The 25,777-nt window shown below is 40.6% G+C and overlaps 1 long non-coding RNA gene across 2 annotated transcripts in view; it reads left to right on the plus strand.

The window, feature by feature from the left end:
- LOC131485239 (uncharacterized) overlaps window positions 1-25,777 on the plus strand; it is a 179,929-nt gene that overhangs the window by 133,414 nt on the left and 20,738 nt on the right. The gene's annotated exons all lie outside the window — the stretch shown is intronic.

The raw sequence follows: 25,777 nt of genomic DNA on the forward strand, positions 1-25,777 counted from the left end.
AGCTCAGAGGGATGAGCTAACAAGGACATTCTGATGCTCCCTATCTCTAAAAGTAAAGAGCAATTTGGAACATGTATAAGAAAGCCCTTCAAAATAGCCAATTCAACAGTTGCATTTCTAGGAATTTATGCTAAGGAAATTATCAGAGATTTATACAAACATTTACACAACTTTTAATCACAGGTTGTTAATAACAGTGTCTGTTGCTAATCAGAGTGAGAATTATAAATAGCCTAACTATCCATAGGGACTGGTGGTTAAATAAAAGCCCAGGAAGAGGAGCAATATAGCAGAGTGACTGAGAACACAGGTCCTGAAGCCAGATTCCCTTCTGTCCTGCCACTTACCAGCTATGCAATCGTGAACAAGCAATTAACATTTCTGTGCCTCTATATCCTCATCTGTAAAGTGGGGATAAAATGAGGAATATAGACTTTTGATACAGGTTAGCTCTATGATTATTTTCCTAACATTGAAAGTCATATTGTAAAAGTTTAATGAGATAAAATTTTCACAAATATATAATTAATTTTTCTAAAACGGGATACAAAAGCATACGTTGAACATAGCACTAATTTTAAGTTCTAAAATGTAGCTTTTAGAACTAGGGTAATGTATATGGCAACCAACAATGGTTATCTCTGGGTGGCAGAGTTACAAGAAACTTTTTTCTTTTAGTGCTTTCCTGTGTTTTCTGTTTTCTACAATAAATAGCTTCTGGCTACATTCATGCTAAAATGATAAGGTGGGTAGAATCTTGAGCTGAAATCTTGAGCTGGGGAAGGGTACCTTAGTCCTGGTCCCTGCTCCACCTCCAGCTGGCTGGGAATCTAGGCAAATTCCTTCCCCTCACATATGAAACAACAGGATTGGCTAGAAGCAGACCTCTGGAAGTCCTCTCCAGCTCCAAGCTCCTCTGGAGCACATGGTTCCTAGGCAGAGACATGCCGGACGCTTGCCAGAGAGGCTGAATACAGAGCAAGCTGAAAAAAAAGTTACTTTTAATTAAATGAAATGAAAGCCAGTTTCCTTACAAAGACCAATTCTGGCCGCCTACTACCTCTATTAGGCATACGTAAAGGCCTGTGATGAGCTGGCCCCCCTAACCTAAGTGTCCTGGAGCTGGCAGGCACAAACTCGGCGAGATTACAGGGGCTATAAGAGGCCAGTTTCTTGAAAATATTCCTTCTATCAGTTTCTCAAGTATCTTAAATCCCTGCTCTCAATCTTTTATCTGCAAAAAGCTCTGTTAAAACATCGATTTTTTTTCTATTATTCTTATCCAGTCATATTTATCTTGCTTCCCTTGGTGATGGACATTTTTCTGGACACTGCAACATAGAAGTGTTTGAGGTTCTGCCTCTGATCCAAGGAACTTATAGTAGGAAAGGAGGTAGAGGCAAGAAAATAAGCAATAGTAGCCCCTATGAAGCAGGAGGAGCACTAGGGAAGCTGATAGGAGGGTGAGGAGAGTGGATCAGAAAGTCTTCCTGGAGACATAAGTCTAACCTAACAACAAAAGGCAGTCCAGGTAGGGTCATTCCTCCCCTTAGATCAGAAACACCTGAAATTTCTCTAACATCAAGTGAAATGGGAAGATTTTGGTATAGTAAGCTGTGATAATAACCACAGTGGCCACTGTGAGAACAATACAAAAAGACACACTCAAAAACACAATAAAACCAAATAAACATGGAATATGTAAAAAATTCAAGTAATCACAGGGAAGAAAGAAAGGGAAAACAGAAACAAGAACCACAGAAAACAGATAACAAATAATAAAACGGCAGATTTAAGTGCTAACATGTCAATGATTACTTTAAATGTAAATAATCTAAATGCACCAATGAAAATAGATTGGCAAAGCAGATAAAAAGTCATGACCCAAGTATATACAGCTGAGAAGAAACTTACTTTAAATTCATTGTAGGAGGAAACAAAGTTGAGAGTGTGGAAGGGACTTGCTTTGAGTCACAGAACCAGTTGGTGGCAGAGCAGGGACTAGGATCTAGGTTTCTGTTGCCCCTGCCCCCCGCCCCAAGCTCAGAGTCCCTGCTCAGTTCACCTAGTTGTCCCTCTTGTCTTTATTCTTGAGGCACACTTCTCATGGCATGTCGGGTAGGCGGTGGGAGTGGTCCTTTACCTTTAATGAGAATTGAAGTAGACGAATGTCACACTGAATGACTTGGCTGCAGCTCCCTAGGATCATCCTGGAGTATTCCTGCCTAGAAATATTTTTCTCACTGGTATCATACTGCTGTGTTGGATCCACACCCTTCCTCAGTCCATAACTCTGCCCCTGTAATCCCTTAGACCACTTCAAGGGTGACAGTCCTCACATGACAGGCTTCAAATTGAAACAGCTGACCATCTTTCTGCCTCATTGTGTGATGTTGACATGGTGTCACCACCAGCCCTCTATAGTCTATGGGTTGTAGAGGAGATGTGGAACTCTGATTTCCTGGAACTATCCTTCCTGTATGGTTACAGGTGGAGTCTTGCCAATGAGATGAAATAGAGGTGAAAGAGGCATTCTCAGGAGGAAGTGGTGGCAGCCAGCGAGTGTGAGGTCCACAGAAGCTTCCAGGTGAATATCACATGCCTAAAAGTGTAGGCAGTAGACCTAGTAGGTGGCTAAGAAGGTTGGCAGGAACTTTCTGGAGTTTTTTTGGGGACACTTAGAAACTTCCAGTTGAGCTCCTGAGAGGCTCTGGCTGCAGAGGTGCAGTCTGAGACCTTTAAAAGTGGTTTCACTGTCCTTTGCTCTTCTAACTTTTACAGTGATTGTAAAAGCCCCAGTTCTGTGTTAAAACTCATCATTTTGCATCTGTGGCTTCTGCTTTCCTGAACTGTGGACTTACTGGTTCCATTCACTAAACATTTCTGTATTTCTTCCTTCTGGGCTCAAGGAAGTATTGTATGGCCATGCAATTTGTGTTGCCCATTCAAATGTGAGGGAAAGGGTATATGAACATTCTAAGAAGCTCTAAGAGGAACTGCAGAGTTCACCATGTGCCTTTCCCTCTACATGCCCTGATGGAGTCTATGTCATCCACACCTACACCTCTGATCATCACTGGACATGTAACACAAGTGAGAAGTAAATGTGACATGTCACTGAGATGTGATCGCAACATAACTTTGCCTATCCTGACTGATACAGAAACAATAAATACAGAGATAGGCCAAGACCTTAGTGCAGACATTTCACTTCACTGTGTGGTTATTATACTGTTTGAAGATGGCATATAATTTAAATTACAGCTTGAATGAAAAAACTGAAAGAGAATTTGTATGTCTGCTAAAAACAGCAGCAACAAAAGCAAAAACACCACAATTTCTCAACTGTCTATATTTGGAAGATTGGAGGTTTCAGATTTGTGAACTTTTTTTCTTCTTTCATTCAAAAAGTATTTCTTATGCAACACTTGTGAGTCAAATCCAAGAGTAGATACAAGAAATAGAAAGATAAATAAGATATAGCTCCTGTTCGGGGCACCTGGGTGGCTCAGTCAGTTAAGCGTCTGACTTCAGCTCATGTGATGATCCATGAGTTTGAGCCCCACATTGGGCTCTGTGCTCACAGCTCAGGGCCTGGAGTCTGCTTCGGTCAGTGTCTCCCTCTCTCTCCCTGCCCCTCCTCTGCTCACACTCTGTCTCTGTCTCTGCCTCTGTCTCTCTCTCAAAAATAAATATACATCATCTGCAGATGGTGTATAACCAAGGCACAGACAATATGATTAAGGGGAAGACATAATATTTATTCATTTCTCCAGATCTATTATACACTAGCTCTAAGTGAGCCATTTTATGTACTTTATCTCATTTGATCTTTAACATAACCCTATTAATGGGAGTTATGATTAGATTTGAGGTATTAGACTTGAGGCTAAGAGAGGGTAGGAAACTCATCTAAAATTACCCAGCTGGTGAATGTCAGAATTCAAGCACAGATTGGCATACCTACAAAGCCTAAGTTCTTTCCAACACTCATGGCATGGTAAGTGTTAGAACAGAGACATGGCCATGGTGCCAAAGGAGCCAAGACTGGATCTGTTGCTGTTCTGTGTTTTAGATAATGTCAGATCAAAACCCTCTTCCCCCAAACCAGTTACAAATAAGCTTGGTACAAGAGAAAAGCTTTGCTCCTTAGGATTCCCAGATGTTCCCAACGCTTTAGAGATGGTTACCTAGGATACCAGTTCCTCCCCCAGGGACAAGTGTGTCTAGCAGGAAGGAAGGATACAGAGAATGGCCCATACTCCTGAGCAAGTCCAAAGAGCATCTTGTCTGTATTATGCCTACTAGTGCTCCAAGGCAGTGAGAAAAGGGTTATCCTCATTTGTAGTTGAGGAGCGCTTGCCTAAGACCAGTTAAATGACCTGTGCCTGGACCTCTGCCCCCAGACTTGAACCAGGAACTGCTCAAAATAAAGTTTCTATCATGGTTTATACAAAGTACAGAGGGTCCTTTGCTGGGCTTCTGGGTCCTCTTGGATCCTTCAGGCATTATCTGTTGGTGTTTAGGTAAAGAATCAGAAACGGTCATCAATTTCCCCCAGAGAAAGAGCCACAAGGCTCATGACTTTCCTTTGCAAGTCCTTGGGATAAATTAGTGAGTTTTAATGCCCACATGTTACATGGTCCAGACGAAGGAGGGCAGCCTCCAAGACTTATTTAAGGTCAAAAGAGAGAGGGAAGCTTGTGTTGTGGAAAAACCTGTTTATGCCTAGCTTGTAATCAACTTTTAGGGTCCTTTGTAATGAAAAGGCAGCCTTTCAGATATTTGGTGTATGATTTTTGTGGCATGATTCCAATGTCAGTAGATTTGCTTAGCAATTCTACCATATTTGCTTCTATTTTCTGTTTGTCAAGAAGCTGAAGAGGAGGAGAGTTTCCTCTATTGACCCTAGGGATTTTCGATTTTCTGTTTGTCAAGAAGCTGAAGAGGAGGAGAGTCTCCTCTACTGACCCTAGGGATTTCTCCAGAGATAGTTTGGCAGCCACTTTTATTCAAAGGTTGTCAATTGATTTTAAAACAAAACAAACAAAAAATAAAACCTAGTTTGTTAACATTCAGTAATCCCCAGTCTTCATTCCCAAGAGTAGCCTCCATTTATTTTTCTTGTTCTGGTTTTATGCTTTTTCTATTTTTACTATGCCCTGTGAAAATAAAACATGCTGGAATTTTAACAAGATATCAGTTTCCAGTATATAATATTGGTGCGAAGTTATACTTCATATTTCTTTGTATTTTCTCTTGATTTTTCTCATATCTCTTATAGCACCATATGGGCTGCATTTATTACCTATTCTGTCTGTTGTCTCTGACTGAATTTTTAATTCATAATCAGCAAGCTCTGCAAAAAAAAAATTGTCAAGTTATAAAAGTTGTTTTACTCAAGTCTATTTCAATTTAGTTAAGTATCATCCTTTCCAGTTTTCTCAGATATTCTCATCTAGGAATTATAAGAAAGGACTAAATGGAGTATAATTTTATATTTGTGAGTACATACAATGTGCTAGTCACTCACTGTAGCAATAAAGATGCTTTCAATTGCAATAATAAAAAAACTCGACTCTAAATGGCATAAACAATAAAGAAAGTTTACTATCCTGAATCTTAGAAGTCCTAAGGTAGGGTAACTCCAAGTTGGCCAATTCAGGGACCCAATGACATCAATGACATCCTCCCTCTTTGCCCTCCTCCACCCCTTGCAGTCATAATATAACTGGCTTATTCTCAAGAGGGCAACACCCAATAGAAGAAGAGATTGATTCTGCCTCTGAAGCTATTCCTATAAACAAGGAAACCTCTCTAACAATATTCTAAGGAAATATTCCCTCATATATTTGGCCACAATTCACTTCCAAGCCTAAACCCACCACCAGCAAGAGGAGTGGGACTAGCTACTTAGGTTTGGGATGGTTCTAGCCTCCTAACAGCAAAAGATTCTCAGCTAAACCAGGAGGAAAGGAAATGGATGTGAATGAACAATCAGAAAGGACTGCTACGCAACCTATTTCACCTAGTCCCCACAACAACCCTATGAGATAGCTATTGTCATCCCCATTTTAGAGATAGGAAACTGAAGCCTAGGAATTTCAAATCCTTTGCCTGATTATCCATACATAGAATATAATAGACCCAGTATTCAAGAATTGTTCTCCCAATGAATTCAAACTCATTTGAAACCATTTCATATTCCCACTTGGGGGTTACAATGTTTTTGATAATTAAGAGAAAGTTAGGTACTCACCAGGTGGAAAGCTCACGGCACAAACCCTACAGAACTTTAGAGTTGGGAAGGATTTTTCATATTCCACCTACAGCATTCAAACAAGTGGTTTAGAGCATGCACCCTGTGTGAACTGCCATATTGGGAGCTGTTAGATATACCATGATGAGTAAGATGTAGCTTCTACCACTAGGACTCACAGCCTGATAGGAAGGAGAAAGGTATACAAATAACAATACCATATAATAGAATATGGTGAGTGTCAAGAGAGAAGTACCCAAAAGCATTAGGGGAGTGTTCAAAAAAAAAAAAAAAGGAAAAGAAGAAAGAAATGTTGACCATAAAAGGTTGGGCTCTGGCAAGGTACCTTGAAGATGACATTTCAATAAGCAAGGATGGGTGGAAGGAGGTGGATCCCAGGATTGGAGCCCTGTGCTGGAGCAGTAAACCACAGGCCATGTGGAGAAAACATCAGAAGTTAAATTTGGTTAGAGGATAGGAAACAAATTACCTTGTAAAGCAAGGCTTGATCTTGAACTGAAGAACTTATTTTTGGTTTATAGAATTGAGAAAAAAATGAAGATTTTTGATCAGGTGTGGCATGATCAAAATTGCCTCTTATAAAGACTAAACTGTCAATAGTGCATATAGTAGGATGCTTTGCGGATAATTCTTTGTGTGCAAGCAATAGAAAACCAAACTCAACATGGCCTGTCAACAAGAAAATTTATTATGTCATTTAAAAGATGCCTGGAAAGTTGGGTTGTTCCAGGGTTGGTTATTTCAGCAGCAGCTTTCCAACCTGCTTCCCTGCCATTCTCAGGATATCAACATTGTACTCAGTGGGGCTCCCCTTGAGAAAGGGGCTTCTGCAGTTTGCAATCATATACAATAACATCCAGAAGAAGAAGAGACAATCCCTTCTTGCTGTCCTTCTCAGGAAAGAGGGAACTTGCAGAAGTCTTTCTCTTACATCTCCTGATAAGGAAAATGGGACCACCATGACTGGCTTTACCCAATTATTAAATCCCCCTGAGAGGAGCACCTGGGTGGCCCAGCTGGTTAACCATCCATCTTCGATTCAGGTCATGATCTCCCAGTTTGTGGGTTCGAGCCCCACGTCGGGCTCTGTGCTGACAGCTCAGAGCCTGGAGCCTGGTTCAGATTCTATGTCTCCCTCTCTCTCTCTGTACCTTTTCAGCTCACAGTCTGTCTTTCTCTCTCTCTCAAAAATAAATAAAACAAAATTTTTTTTAAAAAAAATCCCCCTGAGAAATGATGAAAGGTGACTCTCCAACAAAATTAGGAATCTGTAAATATGGAAGAAGGGAGGGATGGATGCTGGTGAGACAATAAATGGGGCCTAATACATGTTCCATAAAGGAGGAATCTGAAGCTTAAGACCAGCTGGAAGTCTATGACACCATTCTAGCTAGAAATAATTGCTTAATCTGAGATCACTTCTATAGAAGTGGGAAAGTCCTATTGTTGTTGTATGACATATGATCCCTGGATTTATAATATTCTCTGCTTGATTGTCCCCAGAGATAGAGACCTCTCAACCTCCTGAGGCTACCACATTCCATTATTTAACACCCATTGGTGTTGAGCAAAAACCCTGGCTCTTTTTCATAGGGATGGTTTCTAAGCCAAGAATTCCCCATACTGTATTTATGCAACTGAGGCCTTTTTTTGTTTATCTTGAATCATCTTTACTTTTCTCTCCATAAATGTAGTATTGTTGGTTTCAGTACAACATTCCATCCTGATCTTTCAACAACCATTTATTAACTCTCCATTGTATACAGGTATTATAGTAGGCACTAGGGATAGACAGATGACTAAGGAGCTCACATCTTAGTGGGGATATGGACACATGGACAAGTAATTACAAACCTAGTGTGACAATGCTATGATATGAAGCAGGGTTACACAAAGCATGGACTCCAGAATGCCTACCTCAGAATCCTATGGGCACTTATTAAAAGCATGGAATCCTGCCTTCCCCAATGTACTAGGAGTTGAATCTAAACAGCATCATTTAAAACAGTATTCTGGTTGATTCTCATGGACATTATGCTGAACACCTACTAAGATATTGCATGAATAGGGAGGCACAAAGGGAGGACTGAAACTTCTGGGACTCTTTGAATAGTGAGTCTGTCTTCCAACCATGACTCATCTTTCCTGGCTTATGGCATTTGCAAAAAGGATAAACAAACTTTCACACCTTCTCTCAAGTCCCTGAGGAGAACGTTGACTAGGACAGACCTGCAGCAAGCCCCTCTAGATGTCATAGAGCCATAAATCAACACTCTCCAGTGGAGTGGTCCACCAGCAATGAATCCACTTACCTGTACTGTTATTCAGACTACAATTTACCATTTTATTGCAAAGGGAGCCATAGGAAACAGTGTCCAATATCCGAAGCCAAGATTGATGTCACCCATGATATTCCACTGCTCTTTGTGCCTCAGACACTCTGCTTTTGATTCTATGAAAAAGAACCTTCTATTGGATTTTCCCTGACCCTCCTTGACACTTCTTGGTTAAGTAGAGACTCTGACTAATACAAGAAAATTAATTTCTGTGGCTTTCACATTGGAGATTGGGCTGGGAAGATGAAAAGCCAGTATTTGGGCTAACAAAAAACTATTTAAACTAAAGAGAACCAATATTGCTGCTCTCCTGATCCATCCACCAACTGTCACCAGAACAACCACATCAGCTCTTAACAGCTCTCAATGCATCCACCCTCACTCCTACAGTCAATTCTCCATCAGCAGTCAGAAAGTGTCCTGTGTGAAGTCCTCCAATAACTTCCATTGCAAGCATTGAAAAAAGCCAGCCATCTCGAGATGACCTTCTGGGTTCATCTGGTCTCTGGTGATGCTCTGACCTCATTTCTGGCCACTGTCCTCATCAGTCACTAGGCTCTAGCCACACTGACCTCTCTGCACTTTCATCTCAGGGCCTTTGTAGTCTTCACGGCCCCACTTAGAACGTGCTCCCCCAGATCTTGGCATGGCTACTGCCTCCTTATTGCTCACATGTACATGTATTTTGGAGACATGTGGAAACTCTCTCTAGAATTTGTTAATAAGATGACTTGCTGATGATATATGGCTGGAGGGGCCATCCACTTTCCTGTCAAACGTAGTTATTCAAGAGTGAAAGGAAGACCTCTTTATATCAGGCCACATCAGTAAACCAGGACTATCCCAAACAGAGGTATATGGCCACCCTAAATTATAGATAGTTATGACTACAATGCCTTTCTTCTCTACTAGATGATAAACCACATGAGAGCCAGGGGGAAGAACAGTGTTTGTCACATGATACATACACAAGAAATATTTTCAATGAATTGAATGAATAATGAATAAATAATAGGTTGTAGTTGTTATATTTACTTAATGGGAAAACTAGCTTTAGCCATCCAGGCCACAGAGCCAGCATAGGAATACTGCATTGAATTGCTGATCCAGTGAAGACCACAGTAGTTTGCTTCCATTTTAGATTCAAAGGGACTATCTATAGTTTCTTGTAGTTACTAGCAATCTCGGAAATGTATCAATTCCACAGAAGTCCTCCTCAGAAGCAGATTATTTCCCATGTGGCTAGAACTTTCCAGTTCACAAAGCCCCCACAAGTATTTTCATGGCCATCCTATGATATGAATGTGGTGTTTTCACCCCTGTGCTACAGATGAGGAAACCTGGTCAAAGGAAGCTTACTGACCTGGACTGAGGAGGCATCAGGAGGCATTGTCAGTGCCCTCTCACATTCACATCATCCCGGCCAAGTTCTCCCACACGTAGCCAGGCCTTCTACTGCGAGAATCTCTAGCTGTCTGCCTGAGGACTACCCCAGGCCTTCCTCAGCCAATAGGACAGGAGTTGATGCAAGTGCCTCCAGCTTGAGGAGAGCACTTGTTGGGATAAGCACTGGGTATTGTATGGAAACCAATTTAACAATAAATTATATTTTTTTAAAAAAAGAAATGGCATAATAATTTCATGAAGAAACTATTAAAAAAAAAAAAAAAGAATACTCCCAGCTTCCAAATGGGGACAATTCCAAAGTGTGCTCTGTACTGCCTCCCAGAGGCTTCAGGTAGACTGAAATCCAGTTCCCCCACAGTGTGAATTGCTAATCAAAACACCTTGTCTTGATTAAAAACAAAAACAAACACAAAAAATAACAAGTGTTGGCAAGGGTATAGAGAAATTGGGACACTTGTGCATGGCTGGTGGGAATGTAAAATTGTGTAGCCAGGGTGGAACACAGTATGGCAGCTCCTCAATAAGTTAAGCATATAGTTATCAAGTGATTCAGCAGTCCCACTTCTGGGTTTGTACCCAAAAGAAGTGAAAAGCAAAGGCCCCAAAAGATACCTGTACACCCATATTCATAGCAGCATTATTCCAGTTAAGACATGGAAGCAATCCAAATGTCCTTCACCAGGCAAATGGATGGACAAAATGTGGCGTATACATGCAATGGAGTATTATGCAGCCTTAAAAAGGAAAGAAATTCTGACACACGCTACAACTTGGATGAGAATTGTAGATATTATGCTAAGTGAAATAAATCAAATGCAAAATGACAGATGCTGTATGGTTCCACTTACATGAGGAACCTAGAATAATCAAAATCATGGAGACAAAAAGAATAGTGGCGCTGAGGTGGGAGGGGGCGTTATTTAGGTTAAACAATATTGTTTAGGTAGGTATGGAGTTTCATGTCAGGACATAGAAGACGTTGTGGATAGTGGTGATGAATTCACAACAATGTGAATGAATACACTTACCACCCCTGAATTGTACACTCAAAAAGAGTTAAAATGGTAAATTTTATGTTAGGTACATTTTACAATAAAAAAAAAAAAACAAGGGAAAAATATACTTTGTATTGGCTGCCTTCCCTAGTTCACTCATTTCCCACATAAAGTATTGCACTCAAACCCTGATCTCAGTGTCTGCTTTCCAGGGAAGCCAACCTATGACAAGGTTCATAAACTACAGAGTTAGGAGGTGAACCCTAATCATCAGACCCAAGTCTTCAGTCATCAAACTCCATGCTCTTTAGCTGTCTCTGGTGCAGCATCCATAAAATAAACTTTATCAGCTAGAAGTCAGAATTTCAAGATTTTGCCTTGGCAGTCCTTATTCTTTGTGGCCCTGTTGACTAATTGCAAAATAAATCTCTTTGTGTAGTAGAAAGGAAAGATGTAACATATGCATCTTATTACTAGAACCTAGTTCATGTCACCATAGAACTCCATCTGACCCTTTGTCTGCAGTTGGCTATTTTTCCTGAAGTCCACAAGGAAGAAAAGGATGTTGAAAAGGTTCAGAGAGAAGAATTTTATCCAAGCTGTATATGGATTCTGAATTTTGTTTCTTAAATTTATTTCAGAAGTATTTAAATTCCAAGCATTTAAAATCTATCTCCAGGGGGCGCCTGGGTGGCGCAGTCGGTTAAGCGTCCGACTTCAGCCAGGTCACGATCTCGCGGTCTGTGAGTTCGAGCCCCGCGTCAGGCTCTGGGCTGATGGCTCGGAGCCTGGAGCCTGTTTCCGATTCTGTGTCTCCCTCTCTCTCTGCCCCTCCCCCGTTCATGCTCTGTCTCTCTCTGTCCCAAAAAGTAAATTAAAAAAAAAGTTGAAAAAAAAAATTTAAAAAAAATAAAAAATAAAAAAAAAAAATAAATAAAATCTATCTCCAGGCTTCCTTCAGAGAAATACAGTATCTGTTAGTTTCTCCCCGTAGGTTAGGCAGTTCCTGGATGGCCATTTCTACCTGTATGACTTCTGATGAACACTGATAAAAGCCTGGAGAAAAAGTATCACTCATTCAGTCTCATGGGTTCTGACTGAGAATGGCAATGTGCAAACTACACCTTCTCTACAACCCTTGGAATCCTCTGTGGTAGCACAGATTGACGATTTTGAGATTTTAAATCTGTGGTCTTCGAATCATGAGTACCAACCCATGAGTAAATGATTACACCATTTCTTTCAGTGAAATGGAAGAAAATAGAAGGAAAGCATCAGGGCATACAGTGATGTAACCATTTGATGAAACTTGCCTTATTTGTGTGTTCGTGTGTGTGTGTGTGTGTGTGTGTGTGTGTGTGTGTGTGTTGTAATTGGATTGTTTTGTAAAATGTGTATCTTATTGTAGGTTTGGGTGTGGGGGGGGGAAGAACTGAAAGCCACTGTTAAAAGGTAAGATTTTTAGCTCCATCAAGAGAATTTTCTGCATCATTTACTCTGAGTATCAAGTATTTTCACCTGTCTCCAGATACCTTTGCTTTCTCCCCACTTTGTTGGCTCTACATTGCCATCATTCCCTTCTAAAATATGCAAAATGTGAGAGCATAACTGTGCTCCAACTGCCCTTCCCAGCTTTCCTAGATTGTGTCCACCTCTAACACAATGAGTCATTGACTCAAAAAGCAGCCTATTATTTCAGCCATGCATATAAACAAACACCACTAACAAGACTCAGCTCACTGGTTCAGTGTTTTCATTTTTCAGTCATTTGTTTGGCAAGATGTTGACATAGCCACAAACCCTTGCCGCTGAGTAAATGAACTGGGAGGTCAAATTAAATATGCCATCAACAATAATCTATTTAAATGAGACATCGTACTGAGATGAGTCTCCTCACCTCTCAGAAAACTTACAAGTTCATTCTCCTATAAATGTTGAATAAAACTCAAGCACTAAAAGGCCATAACCCAGAGAACTGGGACCCATGTTGAGGTCGGCCACTTGCAATACCGTTTCTTTGAAAAACAAGCTTTTAAAAACTACTCTTCCTTCAAGAGGTCGTGTGGCACTTAGCAACCCCCTTGTCCAACCTGCTTGTCTCCTATCTTACCCTCTTCTGAGCCCCTTCACAACGCACCTCTTTCTTCTCTGGGTTAAAATAATGACTGTGCTGAGTAGTGTCTGCCCCCTACAAAGTAAAGTGCACATTAAGTTGCTCAGTGTGATTTCAAAGTAAGATCATCAATTTGGACCTGACTTCAGCCCAGCTCGTGTCTCAACACTGACCAAATCAACCAGCTAACAGTGGTGTTTGTTTTAACTTAGGGCATTGTGGTCACAGTCGTTGGTGTAATACAATTCCAAAGGGAAGTAAAGGCTGGAAGGTGGGGTGGGGAATGGGGGATGGGATGCTGTTCCATCATTCTAGAGACTCTACTATAGCAGTCTTTATAGTGTTATAATTATTGAACACTGTCACAATCCCCGCACTATCTTTGAACTCCTTAAAGGCAGACATGGTCTTTTACTTTAGCAACTGTGCATACAGCAGGTGAGTATTCTCCTTGGCTGTGAATATCCTAACATTCCCTTAATCCTGAGAAGATTGAGGCCCTCTGCCACAGACTCTCAGCTTCCTCCCCTTCTACCTCAAAAGACATCCGTATCTTTAAAACTGTCACCTTATCACCTTGACAACCACCTGCATTTAATGGCCTTAAGTGCCCATCTCTCCCCTGACTGCATTCTCAAAAATCAGACATATTCTACAAACTTTTTCCAATCATCTCTGCACAGTACTCTTCCCACTGAACCCCCTGGTGTTATTTTAACATCATTGAATACTCCTCCTCCTTAAAACTCCAGCTCTTTGTCTCTGAAGCACTTGGCTCTCTGGATTCCCCTCCTTCCTCTGGAAATGCTTCTTTCTCCTTCCCTGGCTCCTCCTCTGCTTTTGCCTACGACATAGGCATTTTTCAGGTTCTCTTTTGGACATTGTTTATCTTCCCCTCCCCCCACCCCCATACTCATTTCATACTCATTTCCATAGTCTAGAGCAGAGGTCAGGAGCCTCCATCCCTCTGGCCAAATTTCACCCTCTCTTGCCCTTCCCTCAACTCCCACTCCAACTCTAGTTTTTTAAATAAAGTTTTATTGGGACATAGACACATCTGACTCATTTACATATTGTTTAGGCTGCTTCTTCATTACAATGACAGAGCTGCTACAGTGACCCTATGGTTCACAAGCCTAAAATATTTACTCTCTGGTCCTTTACTGAAAAACCTTGGCAACACATGCTCTAGACTCTGAACAATGTCCAGATCCACTTTGCTCACTGGTCTTTACTCATGCTCTCCAGACTCATATTTCAGTTGACTGCTGGACCTTTCCATGGGATCCCCACTAACATCTCTTATCCAAGTCCACACTATCTTCCTCATCAAACCCATTTCTGCTCTTATTTGTCTTGTTCCAATCAGTAGTCTCATCTATGACCTACCTGTGGTAAAACTGAACTTTTGCAGCCAATTTATGGAATCAGAGCCATGGAGCTATGAAGGTCTCCCAAGTTCAGTTTTAGTAATATCAATTATGGACATTGAACTCATTTTATACTTAAAAATCAGCATGACATTAGCAAAAACAAAAACCCAAGAAACAAAAACAACACTTGAATTCAGTTCCCTCTTCCTTTCAAATCTGGCTCTAAATTATAGTGCTGGCATACTCACTTTAATATGGCATCCCATCTCCATGACAATAAGAGAGGCAAAATTCCATAAACATGGCACTCTGTTCTCTCCACTGACCTAAAGAGCAATCAATCATTTTGTCAACATTTAAGTGCAGTGCTACCTTCCTAACTTCTGTTTGAGTAGCTGCAAGACTGAATTACATATTACTGAAGAAAATAAAAAGACCAATATGTAAATAATACCACAGTCAAGTGTGTTGTATAATTCACTTTTCCTACACCCTCCCCCTCTAAAAAATACCCTTTTCAATTTATCACTTCTCAAATTATTGGAACAGAATATAAATTATTTGGCCTATTAAATTCGGCAAACGTACCAAGTGAACATACCGAGATATCCTTGGCAGTGTTGGGAGTCCTCTCTAAAAGCTCTTTGAACTCTGCTGGCTCTTTAGCAAAAAGGATGTAAAAGACTTTGTAAGCATTAGCAAAGACAAAGAGCAACAGTTGCTTGCTGTTTGATTTGTCCTTTCATCTGTCAGATCCCTTGGCATGTGCTATTTGTCAGACAGGCGTGCTGGGTGCTGGATATGCCAAAAGAATGACACCACAGAGCCTCCCTGCATATCCCCCACTAGAAGTCTGACAGAGAGCTCAATGAACCTGCTCACTTTGTAAATCAAATTTAATGGGGCCACGGAGCAAGTGATTCATAATATTTATGGAATGAGTCAAGGTAGGAATGACATTCCCTGGATACAACTTTCCATCAATTACAGAAGGAAGGAAGTGACCATTTAAGTGCTATGATATGGCACGTGATGCATTATTTCTTAGTCTGTATAATATAGGCTGGGTAAAATCCTGAGCCTTGTCAGAGAATGATGGCAATTCAAGAAACGGGTTTAATAATCAGATTTCCACACACAGGGACTACATCATCTTTGTTATAAGGTGGTAGCAGTCTTCAGCTCCAGTGAGCTCTTGCTTATATTTGAATGGCTATAGTTTCAAAGAGGCTTTAAAATATGTCATATCTTGGGGCACCTGGGTGGTTCAGTTGGTTAAGCATCTGACTTCGGCTCAGGTCATGATCTCATGGTTTGTGGGTTCGAGCCCTGCATCGGGCTCTGTACTGACAGCTTGGAGCCTGGAGCCTGCTTCAGATTCTGTGTCTCCCTGTTTCTCTGTCCCTCCCCCACTTTCTCTCTCTCTCTCTCCTCTCTCTCTCTCTCTCTCTCTCTCTCTCTCTCTCAAAAATAAATAAATGTAACAAAATTGTTTAAAAAAACAAAATTGTTATATCTTTGTATTCCACTCAATAAAGCTGTGGGCTATGTATTTCATCTCCATTTTGTAGCTAACAAAACTAACCATCAAGAAGTTTAAATGGATAATAGTAAACCTCCTGCCTCTGTGTCTGTCAGGCTTGTCCCCTGAGTTCTCTAAGGAGCCACAGAGTTCTTCAATGAGCAGGGAGCTGCAGTCCATATCTCTGGCCCACAGCTCCCGGATTGCTATTGATTCAGCACTTTCTAACTTTTTTTTTTTTATTTTTTATTTTTCAACGTTTTTTATTTATTTTTGGGACAGAGAGAGACAGAGCATGAACGGGGAAGGGGCAGAGAGAGAGGGAGACACACAGAATTGGAAACAGGCTCCAGGCTCCAAGCCATCAGCCCAGAGCCTGACGCGGGGCTCGAACTCACGGACCGCGAGATCGTGACCTGGCTGAAGTCGGACGCTTAACCGACTGCGCCACCCAGATGCCCCAGCACTTTCTAACTTTTAAAGTTTGAAGGAAACACATAAAAAAGTAAACAAAAGAAGACCTTGTGATCCCATAGGAAATCCTTTCTCCATTGCTAGTCAGTGGATGCTGGAAGACAGAGGAGAATGAAAAGGAAATAAAACCATTAAGTCACAACCAAAACTCCAACACTGGGTTTCTTTAGGAGAGAGAGCTTCAGAAGAGGCTGACATTTGGGCCCCAACACATTCTGGCTAGAGAGCAATGGGCAGGAGGAAGCCTTTTACTTCAGGCCATGCTCTGGGATCAATTCAGGCAGCTCCCCTAGAAAAACTAGCCACAGGCAAGGCGGAAGGAGGACAACCCTGAACATGGCTTCCTATTCCCTCTCTTTCCAAAGGCAGTTCATTCTTTGGCTTTTTTACCTTATCCCATTTTAACATGCTGTCCCTGAATCCAACCTCTGACTTCCCTGCATAGAAAAATCAAAAGACCCTCCACCACAAAGCTCAGTGAGGACCCTGAAACCCTGCCTACCTGACTGCAGCCACAACTGCCCACAGTTGGAGACACCAGAGTCAGCTGCCTGGATATCTTTTTTGGCTAAAATTGACTGACCCTCACACTAAACTGGGAACTTTTCTGAAAATGGAAACCAGCTTCATCAAAGGTAAATAACAAGGAACCTTGTCTTTGTGGCGCAGGCATCTGCCAGAAGAGAAAGAGCAAACAGTGACGAACGTCTCCCATGGGCAGACTCTTGGCCAGCACCGTGGATGGGTCTCTTGGATTTTCCATGCATACAAATAAGAAGCCTGCTCAGTGAACTGGTCACTTAAATAGGTTTTTCCATCTGTGGAGTTTCAATTTAAAACACAGACAAAGCCATCTTCAGAAAATGTTCTCTTGTATTTATCACTTCCAATTCACTTAAATTAATTAATCTGCAATTGTCCTCACAGCTCCGTGATAGGGAGAGTTTCTAAGAATTGAGTCTCTTCTAAGAACATGCGCTAGTTTGCTTATTTGATTTGCCAAATGCAGCAAGGGAGTATTTTCTCTACACTTTCCCAAGATATATTACAGGGCTACTAATTTATTCTCTGTTAAATTGGGCATCTCTAACTTGAGAAAGTTGTTAAAAATGAATAGAAGAGAGAAGCATGTGATCACACTCTGTGAACAGAGTTCATTTGAATTATTGGAAACTTATAATAAAGTCCACCAGAATTAAAAAAAAAAAAAAGAATAAATGAACAGTGGAGATGGAGCATGAGATGATACTGCTGCCAACAGAGTGGTTTTTCTTTGTTTGTTTGTTTGTTTTTGTCTTCAGGGACACGCAATTAGTAAACAGATTCCTCCTTACTATAATACCCCACCAGGCAGACAGTCAACTTCACTAATTCACATGTAAGGAGAAAAGAAGGTAAAGTCCTGGCCGAATCAATGTCAAGCCACATTGTCAATGATGTCTTAAAACCAGAGCTGTTGTGTCACATCCCCTCCACAGAGAAAAGCAGTTAAGAGCAGGAGCCCCTTGGGGCGCCTGGGTGGCGCAGTTGGTTAAGCGTCCGACTTCAGCCAGGTCACGATCTCGCGGTCCGTGAGTTCAAGCCCCGCGTCAGGCTCTGGGCTGATGGCTCTGGGCTGATGGCTCTGGGCTGATGGCTCTGGGCTGATGGCTCTGGGCTGATGGCTCGGAGCCTGGAGCCTGTTTCCGATTATGTGTCTCCCTCTCTCTCTGCCCCTCCCCCGTTCATGCTCCGTCTCTCTCTGCCCAAAAAAAAAAAATAAATAAAAAAATGTTGAAAAAAAAATTTTTTAAAGAGCAGGAGCCCCAGAGCCAGGCTGACAGAGTTCAAATCTCAGCTCCACCACTTACTGTATGGCCCTGGGAAAATTACTCACCTGTTTGTAATTCAGTTTCTTCCTTGGAAAAATTAGGACAGTAATGGTATCCTTCATAAGATTATTGTGGGGACTTCTTGGGTTAATATATGTGAAGCTGTTAGAATGCTGCCAGTAAACCATGTATGTATTTGGTAGTATTCTATGTATACAGGAACAGAACCTAAGATAACCAAGTATTTGCTAAGAAGGGGTGTTCTGAGAGCCTCTTTTAATGAAGACCTCAAAAAAGGTCTTTTTTTATATGCAGACATGACAGTCCTATATTGGAGTTGTAGGGGTTTTTTTTTTAAGTTTTTAGAAACAACTTTATTTTTAAAATAGAATATTCATTGAACTGGTTTGAGTATAAATTTACTTTATTAAATCTATCCCTTCATAAAAAGTATGATGAATTATCAAAAGTTCACATCACCTGGGTCTAAATAATAGAAATGTGTTAGATTCCTATTTTACCTGGTTTGTATGTGAGAAAACATTTTGAAGCAGAGAAGGGACAGCCATACACTCCAGAAATCACCATCAAATTCGGGATCTTTTTACAATACATACCTTAATGATTTTCTTTTCATAAGAACAGGAAATAGGCCCACTACAGAAAATGTGGGAAACTCGGATAAGTAGGCAATAGAAAAGAAGAAAAAATAAATTTTTGTACTAATTTCTGAAACAATTACTATAAATGTTATGATGTATTTCCTGCCAGTATGTTTTCCATTCTTATAATTGACAACTTCTATTGTTTTTACATAAGAATTACGTTAAATATAAGATTTATCATCTTCCTCTTTTCTTCTAACCTTATAGAATAAGCATTTTTCCATGTTAGTACTGTGCTTCACATCTTATCTCATAACTCAGGAGTTAGTGGTGTCTGCTCTATTCCTGCATCAAGAACTCATCTTTCCTTCAGAGATGAATAGGCAGTCCAGCTCCATCCTCCAGATACGTGTGTGGTGGTGGGGGTAGGTAAAATAAAACTATATTAATAAAATCTTATCCTTAGAGTTCTCAGAACCATAATGCATTTATTAACATCTCAACATATGAGTTAAATTATACATGCTGACACTGTTTTGAACCAACTGTGCCAGTACTAATGTCCCAAGTTTTCAATCCCAGTGGAGGATTATATTGATTAGCTCTGACTACCATAACAAAGTACCACAAACTGGGTGACTTGAAACAATAGAAATTTGTTTCCTCACAGTTCTGGAGGCTAGAAGTACAAGATCAAGGTGTCAGTAGGTTTGATTGCTCCTGAGGCCTCTCCCTTTGGCTTATAGATGGCCATCTTCTCTGTGTCTTCACATGGTTTTTCTTCTGGATGTGTCTGTATCCTAATATCCTTTTCTTATTATAAAAACAAAAAAACAAAAGCAGTTGTATTGGATTAAGGTCCACCCTCATGATATTATCTTAACTTAATTACATCTTTAAAGACCCTATCTCCAAATAGTCACATTCTGAGGTAGTAGGGATTAGCAATTCACCATATGAATTTGAGGGGAGGACACAATTCAGCCCTTAACAAGGATCTATGAGACCATACTACTATACCTGTGAGTTTGTTTGTTTGTTTTTGTTTTAACAGAGGCATACATTTCTTTTTAGTGATGTCAACTGCAGATCTAGAATACCTGAGAGCTGAGGCTGTTGCTTATGTCACTCTTGGCTACTCAGATCTCACCACAGTGTTTGACACTTAATAGGTAACAAAAAGGAGAAGTAAAGTGGGGAAGAAATTAGGTGCACAGAACAAATACACTTTATCAGTCGGTTCCAGCCTTCAAAGACTAAAAGAGGAAGGTGGTTAAAATTCCATGTATTTATTTTCTTTTTTTTTTTTTTTTTTAAATTTTTTTTTTCAACTTTTTTTTTTTTTTTTTTTTTTTTTTTGGGACAGAGAGAGACAGAGCATGAACGGGGGAGGGGCAGAGAGAGAGGGAGACACAGAACCGGAAACAAGCTCCAGGCTCCGAGCCATCGGCCCAGAGCCTGACGCGGGGCTCGAACTCACGGACCGCGAGATCGTGACCTGGCTGAAGTCGGGCGCTTAACCGACTGCGCCACCCAGGCGCCCTCCATGTATTTATTTTCTAATTCAGCACCTAACTTTATCCCCAGTTATGAAGATGAGCAGTGACTTACTTGTCCAGAACTAAAACATACTAGCTCTTTTTTAAGTTTGAGGGAATATTTTACTCTTTTCATATGTACATTCAAAGACATTTTCTTCTTACATGACATTAGTGTCTTTTTAAATTTTTTTAATGGTTATTTATTTTTGAGAGAGAGTGTGAGCGGGAGAGAGGTAGAAAGAGAGGGAGACACAGAATCTGAAGCAGGCTCCAGGCTCTGACCTATCAGCACAGAGCTTCGCCCAGAGCTCGAACTCACGGACCATGAGATCATGACCTGAGCTAAAGTCGGATGCTTAACCAACTGAGCCACCCAGGCACCCCATATATGATGTTAGTTTTTACGGAAAGAAAAGAAAAGAAAGGAAAGGAAAGGAAAAGGAAAGAATAGAAAAGAAAAGAGAAAAGAAAAAAGAAAAGAATGAAGGAAGGAAAAAAAGGAAGGAGGGAGGGAGAAAGAAAGAGAGAAAGAGAACAAGAGAGAGAGAGAAAGAGAGAGAACCCAGAAGGGTCATTTTCTTCTATAAGTTTTTCCCCCCACTCTTGTAACTTTTAAGAGCATAAGTATAAGATTCACTTATATCATTTCACTTAATCCTCCCAATAGCCCAGTTGTTATCATCAATATTTTGCACTAAGCCAAGTCTCAAACGAGTGAAGGTATTTGAACAAAACACGCAATTATTAATGCAGAATCAGATCTGAACTTTCATCTTCCAAACCCAAGCCCCATGCTTATTCACCTCTATTCTTGGTATTCCACCACCAGTGGAGATTCACATGTTGGGTTCCCATGTCTTCCACCTTAAAGAACAGTAGGAAGTTGGGGAAGAATACTAAACTACAGGATATGAAAGTTGGGCCCTCCATCAAATTAACTGTCTTACTCTGAGCACATTAATTTCCTGTTACCTTGAGTTCTCATTTGAAATAGGATGTGTTGCACAATGTTATCTTTAAAGTGTCATTAGTTATGTAAAATTCTATGTTGGGCCAAAAAGAAGTTTACGTGCTGCTGGTGGGTAGGACCCTGAAGTAAGATTTGATAGCACTCTATAATTCTTGTAATTAATTTCCAATAGATGTCTGGGATTTTTGCTATCACCACATCAAAGATAAGCTTTACCTGTTTCATTTTGCCTCCATTCTTCTGGGTCTTAGTGAAGGAACTCTATGTAGGCTTTGAATGGACCTGTACTTTTTAAGAATTTTCTCCGCTATTATTTAACAAGCATTTATTGAACATCTGCTATATGCCCATACTGGACCAAATAGAGAAGATAAAATTATGATTTAGAAATTATTTTAGCCTTCAAACATTGTCATTAAGTAGGGAAATGGCAATGTTGCCACATTATATTTTCTAAAATGTACAGTTTTCAATGAAAGATTATAAAACACAGGAGATAGGAGAGTATGGATCGTGAATGGGGCGGGAAGTGGGGTGAGGAGTGGGGACAGGGTAGAAGCAGTTAATAGAAATGGACCCTGAGGAGGCCCCAGTGTTATACCTACTAGTCAAAGTCTTTAAATCAGCTATTATAAATATGTCCAAAGAACTAAATGAAACCATGTCTAAAGAATTAAAGGAAAGTAAGACAATGATGTTTTACCAAATTGAGAATAGCAATAAAGAGATAGAAATTATCCTACCTAATTTTGGAGTTTAAAAGTATAAGAACTGGAAATGGTTAATTTACTAGAGGCGCTCAACAACACATTTGAGTTGACGGAAGAAAGATTTAGTGAACTTGAATAAAGTTCAACTGAAATTACCCAGTCAGAAAGAAAAAAGAATAAAGAAAAATGAGCAGAGCCTCAAAAATGTGTGGGATACCACCAAGTGTTCTTGCATATGTATAATGAAACACCCAGGAGAGAGAGAGAAAAAGAGATGGAAAGAATATTTGAAGAAATAATGGCCTAAAACTTCCAAAATATGATGAAAGACATGAATCTGTTCATCCAAGAAACTCAATGAACTCCTATAAAACAAACTCAAAAAGATCCATGCCTAGTCACATCATAATCATACTGTTGAAAGACAAAGAGAGAATCTTGAAAATAGCAAGAGAGAAATGTTTAATCATGAGAACAAGAGCTCCTCGATAAGATTAAAACTCAACTTCTCATTGGAGCCCATGAAAGCCTAAAGCAGTGAGATGACATATTCAAAATACTGGCAGTGGGAAGGAAGGAGGAGAACTGTGAGTCAAGAAATCTGTATCTAGCAAAACTATCCTTTAAAAATAAAAAAGAAATTAAGAAATTCTAAGATAAGCAAAAACAGAGAAATTCATTGTTGACAGACCTGCCTTATAAGAAACAGTAAAGGGAATTCTTTAGGCTTAAATAAAGGATAATAATTGGTTATTTGAATCTATGCAAAGAAATAAAAAGCACTGGTAAGGGTAACTGCAAGGTAAATATATAATAGATAATAAAGTATTTTGTACCTTTTTTCTCCTCTTACCTGACTTAAAAACAACTCCATAAAGCAATAATTACAAAACTGTGTTGATGAGCTTAAAATACATAAAAGTGTAATATATATGAGAGGAGCCCTGAGTTGTCCTGAGATGTGCTGAGGAGGCTCAGTTTTATCCTGGTTTCAGAGCAGTCAGCACTAGTTCTTAACAAGAGCATCAGATCTGGCTTTTGAAAGCTCATCTGGGCTTCAGAGTAGCTGATAAAGTGGAAGGGTGGAGGAGGAGGGAAAAGACAGGATTAAGAAAGTCTTGCTAGAAGCCAGATGTAATAGCCCAGGAGAGAGAAAGTGGCTGGTCGGTCTTAATGAGAAGGTAGCATGAAAAAAAATTCATTCTTTTAATACAGGCATCCATGTATAATCTAAAAGACTGTGGTCCTGGCTGTCAAAAGGTGGTGTTCAATTCTGTTACCCAAAGAGTGCATCATTCCTCTGATAAAAAGATTTGAGAGTGGAAGCTGTAATAAGAATATAATGAGCTGAGAGAGAAGGCACTTCTCCAAATCCCCTGAGTCATATTTCATTGGTTACATTTAAAAGTTCTATCATTAAAAGAAGTTTAAATTCTGTGATGGAAAGAAATGTCATTTTCATCACTGCTTTAATGGAAAGGCTCATCTTAGAGGCAGGGAGATGCTTAGACAAATGGATGAAGGAGACTTGGTATCTGTGATTAAGGGGGTGAGTATGAACTTCCGCAGGCCCGATGGCTCTAGAAGACTATGGTTTGTGTTGTTCCTATTGAATGGCTTCATTTCTTTAACATTTTCTAAATGCCAAATCAATCATGGACACTTGTCACATATATTAAGTAGCATCGTGAGAATTAATAAACTTCCATTGGTCAAAAAGACAGTGTTGGGGTCAAAATAAAAAAGACATTGTCATCTTTTATTAAAGTCCTACTTCCAGAGAATTGTAAATTCACTGATGGGGCCTATGGGAATTAACAGAAGCATTCTACCTGTAGTTAAACCCAGAGGTGGAGTTCTGAATGCTTTGAAAAAGGCAAACAGCTGTCAGAAAAAAAAATACTGCAAAATAACTATGTTCTTTCTTTCCAGATGAGATTACAGGACACTGGAAGACAAAGCATTAGGAACTATGATTTCTCTATAAGAATCCTTCCAAAGAGGAAAGGATCGTTTATTATAACATGTTTTTATTTGTGATGGTCAGAAACAGAGAGCCATCAGAAGGACCTTGAGAAATAGAGGAGTTATGAAAATATCATAATACTATCTAACATTTTTAGGTGCTTACCATATGCCAGAAACTGTGCAAAGCCCTGTATGATATCACGTAGGCTTCACATTGACACTATGCAGTTGACAATATTACTCTCCTTATCACATAACTAGGGAGATGGAAGTTCAGAGAGGTTAAGGGACTAGTCATACAGCTTGCACGAGACAGTGTCTATGCAGATCCAAGTGTGGAGCCCAAACTCTTGGTTAAATTGCCTCAAATTATCAGATGCATGTGCCCTGGATCTGGAACAAGAAAGCTCCCCAGGCCCAAGGCAGTGCTAAGGGATGTCTTTCTCATGGCCTTTCCATTTCTATCCAGTCCTCACCCTGTACATTAGCAATTCTGCTCCTTCATCACTTTCACAAGTGATCCAGCCTGCCCTGGCCCAAAATCATTGGAGCCCCATTGCTAGCCAGCCATGTCTCTCAGGAACTGATTCCAAATTCCTGTGAAAAGAATCTTCTAGGTCCGGCTCATCTCATCCTCTCAAGCCAAGCTCACAGGTCAGAACCCCTGGCCAGCCAGTGCTAATCGCCCTTGTGGCAACTGGTCCAGTCCAGTCAGTGAGGCCGAGGCAGGGCCCTGTGGAGCAGAACAGAGCCACCCAAGCAGCTACAGTGGGGCAGGGCAGATGCCCCCAGAAGGAGAGAGTGGGCAGGGCAAGCAGAGATCAGTGTCTCCAGAGCACACCTGAAGGGCAGAGCATTCCTCATCAGGACCCACTTACTGGATCCAGGCTCCTCCTCAAGAAGATGTGGAGACTGAGAAACTACATGATCTATTGATGACAGGGTGACAGAGGGTTAGGAACATGGCTATTGAGGAAGATCTATCACTAGTCCATACACCAAACACAGCAACCTCATTCTGTTACATCTTTTCTTCCAATTAGACTTACAACTGCAAGTCTCTGTCTTCCTGGGCCTCCAAGGCTAATCACGTTTATTTTTCAAGTCTCTCGAATAGGTATCTCTGGTGTCCACACTTGGTTGCAAATCCAGGTCTGTACCTCAGGTTACATTCATTGAACACAGAATAGCACTGCTGCAACCACTCTGTGAGGAAGGACTGTTTGAGCCCCCTTATTATAGACGAGAAAACTGAGGCCATGAGAAGTGAAGGACCTTGTCCAAGTCACAGCTAAGAAGCAGTAGACCAGTGCTCCCAACAGACACTTCTATGCTCTTAAACACTCAGCCAAGAGCCTACGATACGCCAAGTGCTGGGTATAGTGGGGGACATGGTAGACAGGGTCTTGTCCCCATCGAAAAAGACACAAAGATAAAGTTTTACCTACAACTTGTGTCAAAAAGGGGTTAACCAAGCAGGCCTGAGGCTCCTTTGCATAGAAAGCCAGCTTGCAGTGTTGGGCCTGGGCTGACCTTTGAGAACTGGCTTCCAAAGTGTCCCTGATCAATAGTTAACTGCTAAAGGTGGCTCCCTGTGCTTCCTGTGTTTGTGCACATGATGCGGTTTATGCACCTGCTTTCCTCCAAGGGGTCTGGAATTTTGGTATGTGCT

This window comes from Neofelis nebulosa, chromosome 9 (genome assembly GCF_028018385.1).
Source record: "Neofelis nebulosa isolate mNeoNeb1 chromosome 9, mNeoNeb1.pri, whole genome shotgun sequence".
Lineage (NCBI taxonomy): Eukaryota > Metazoa > Chordata > Mammalia > Carnivora > Felidae > Neofelis > Neofelis nebulosa.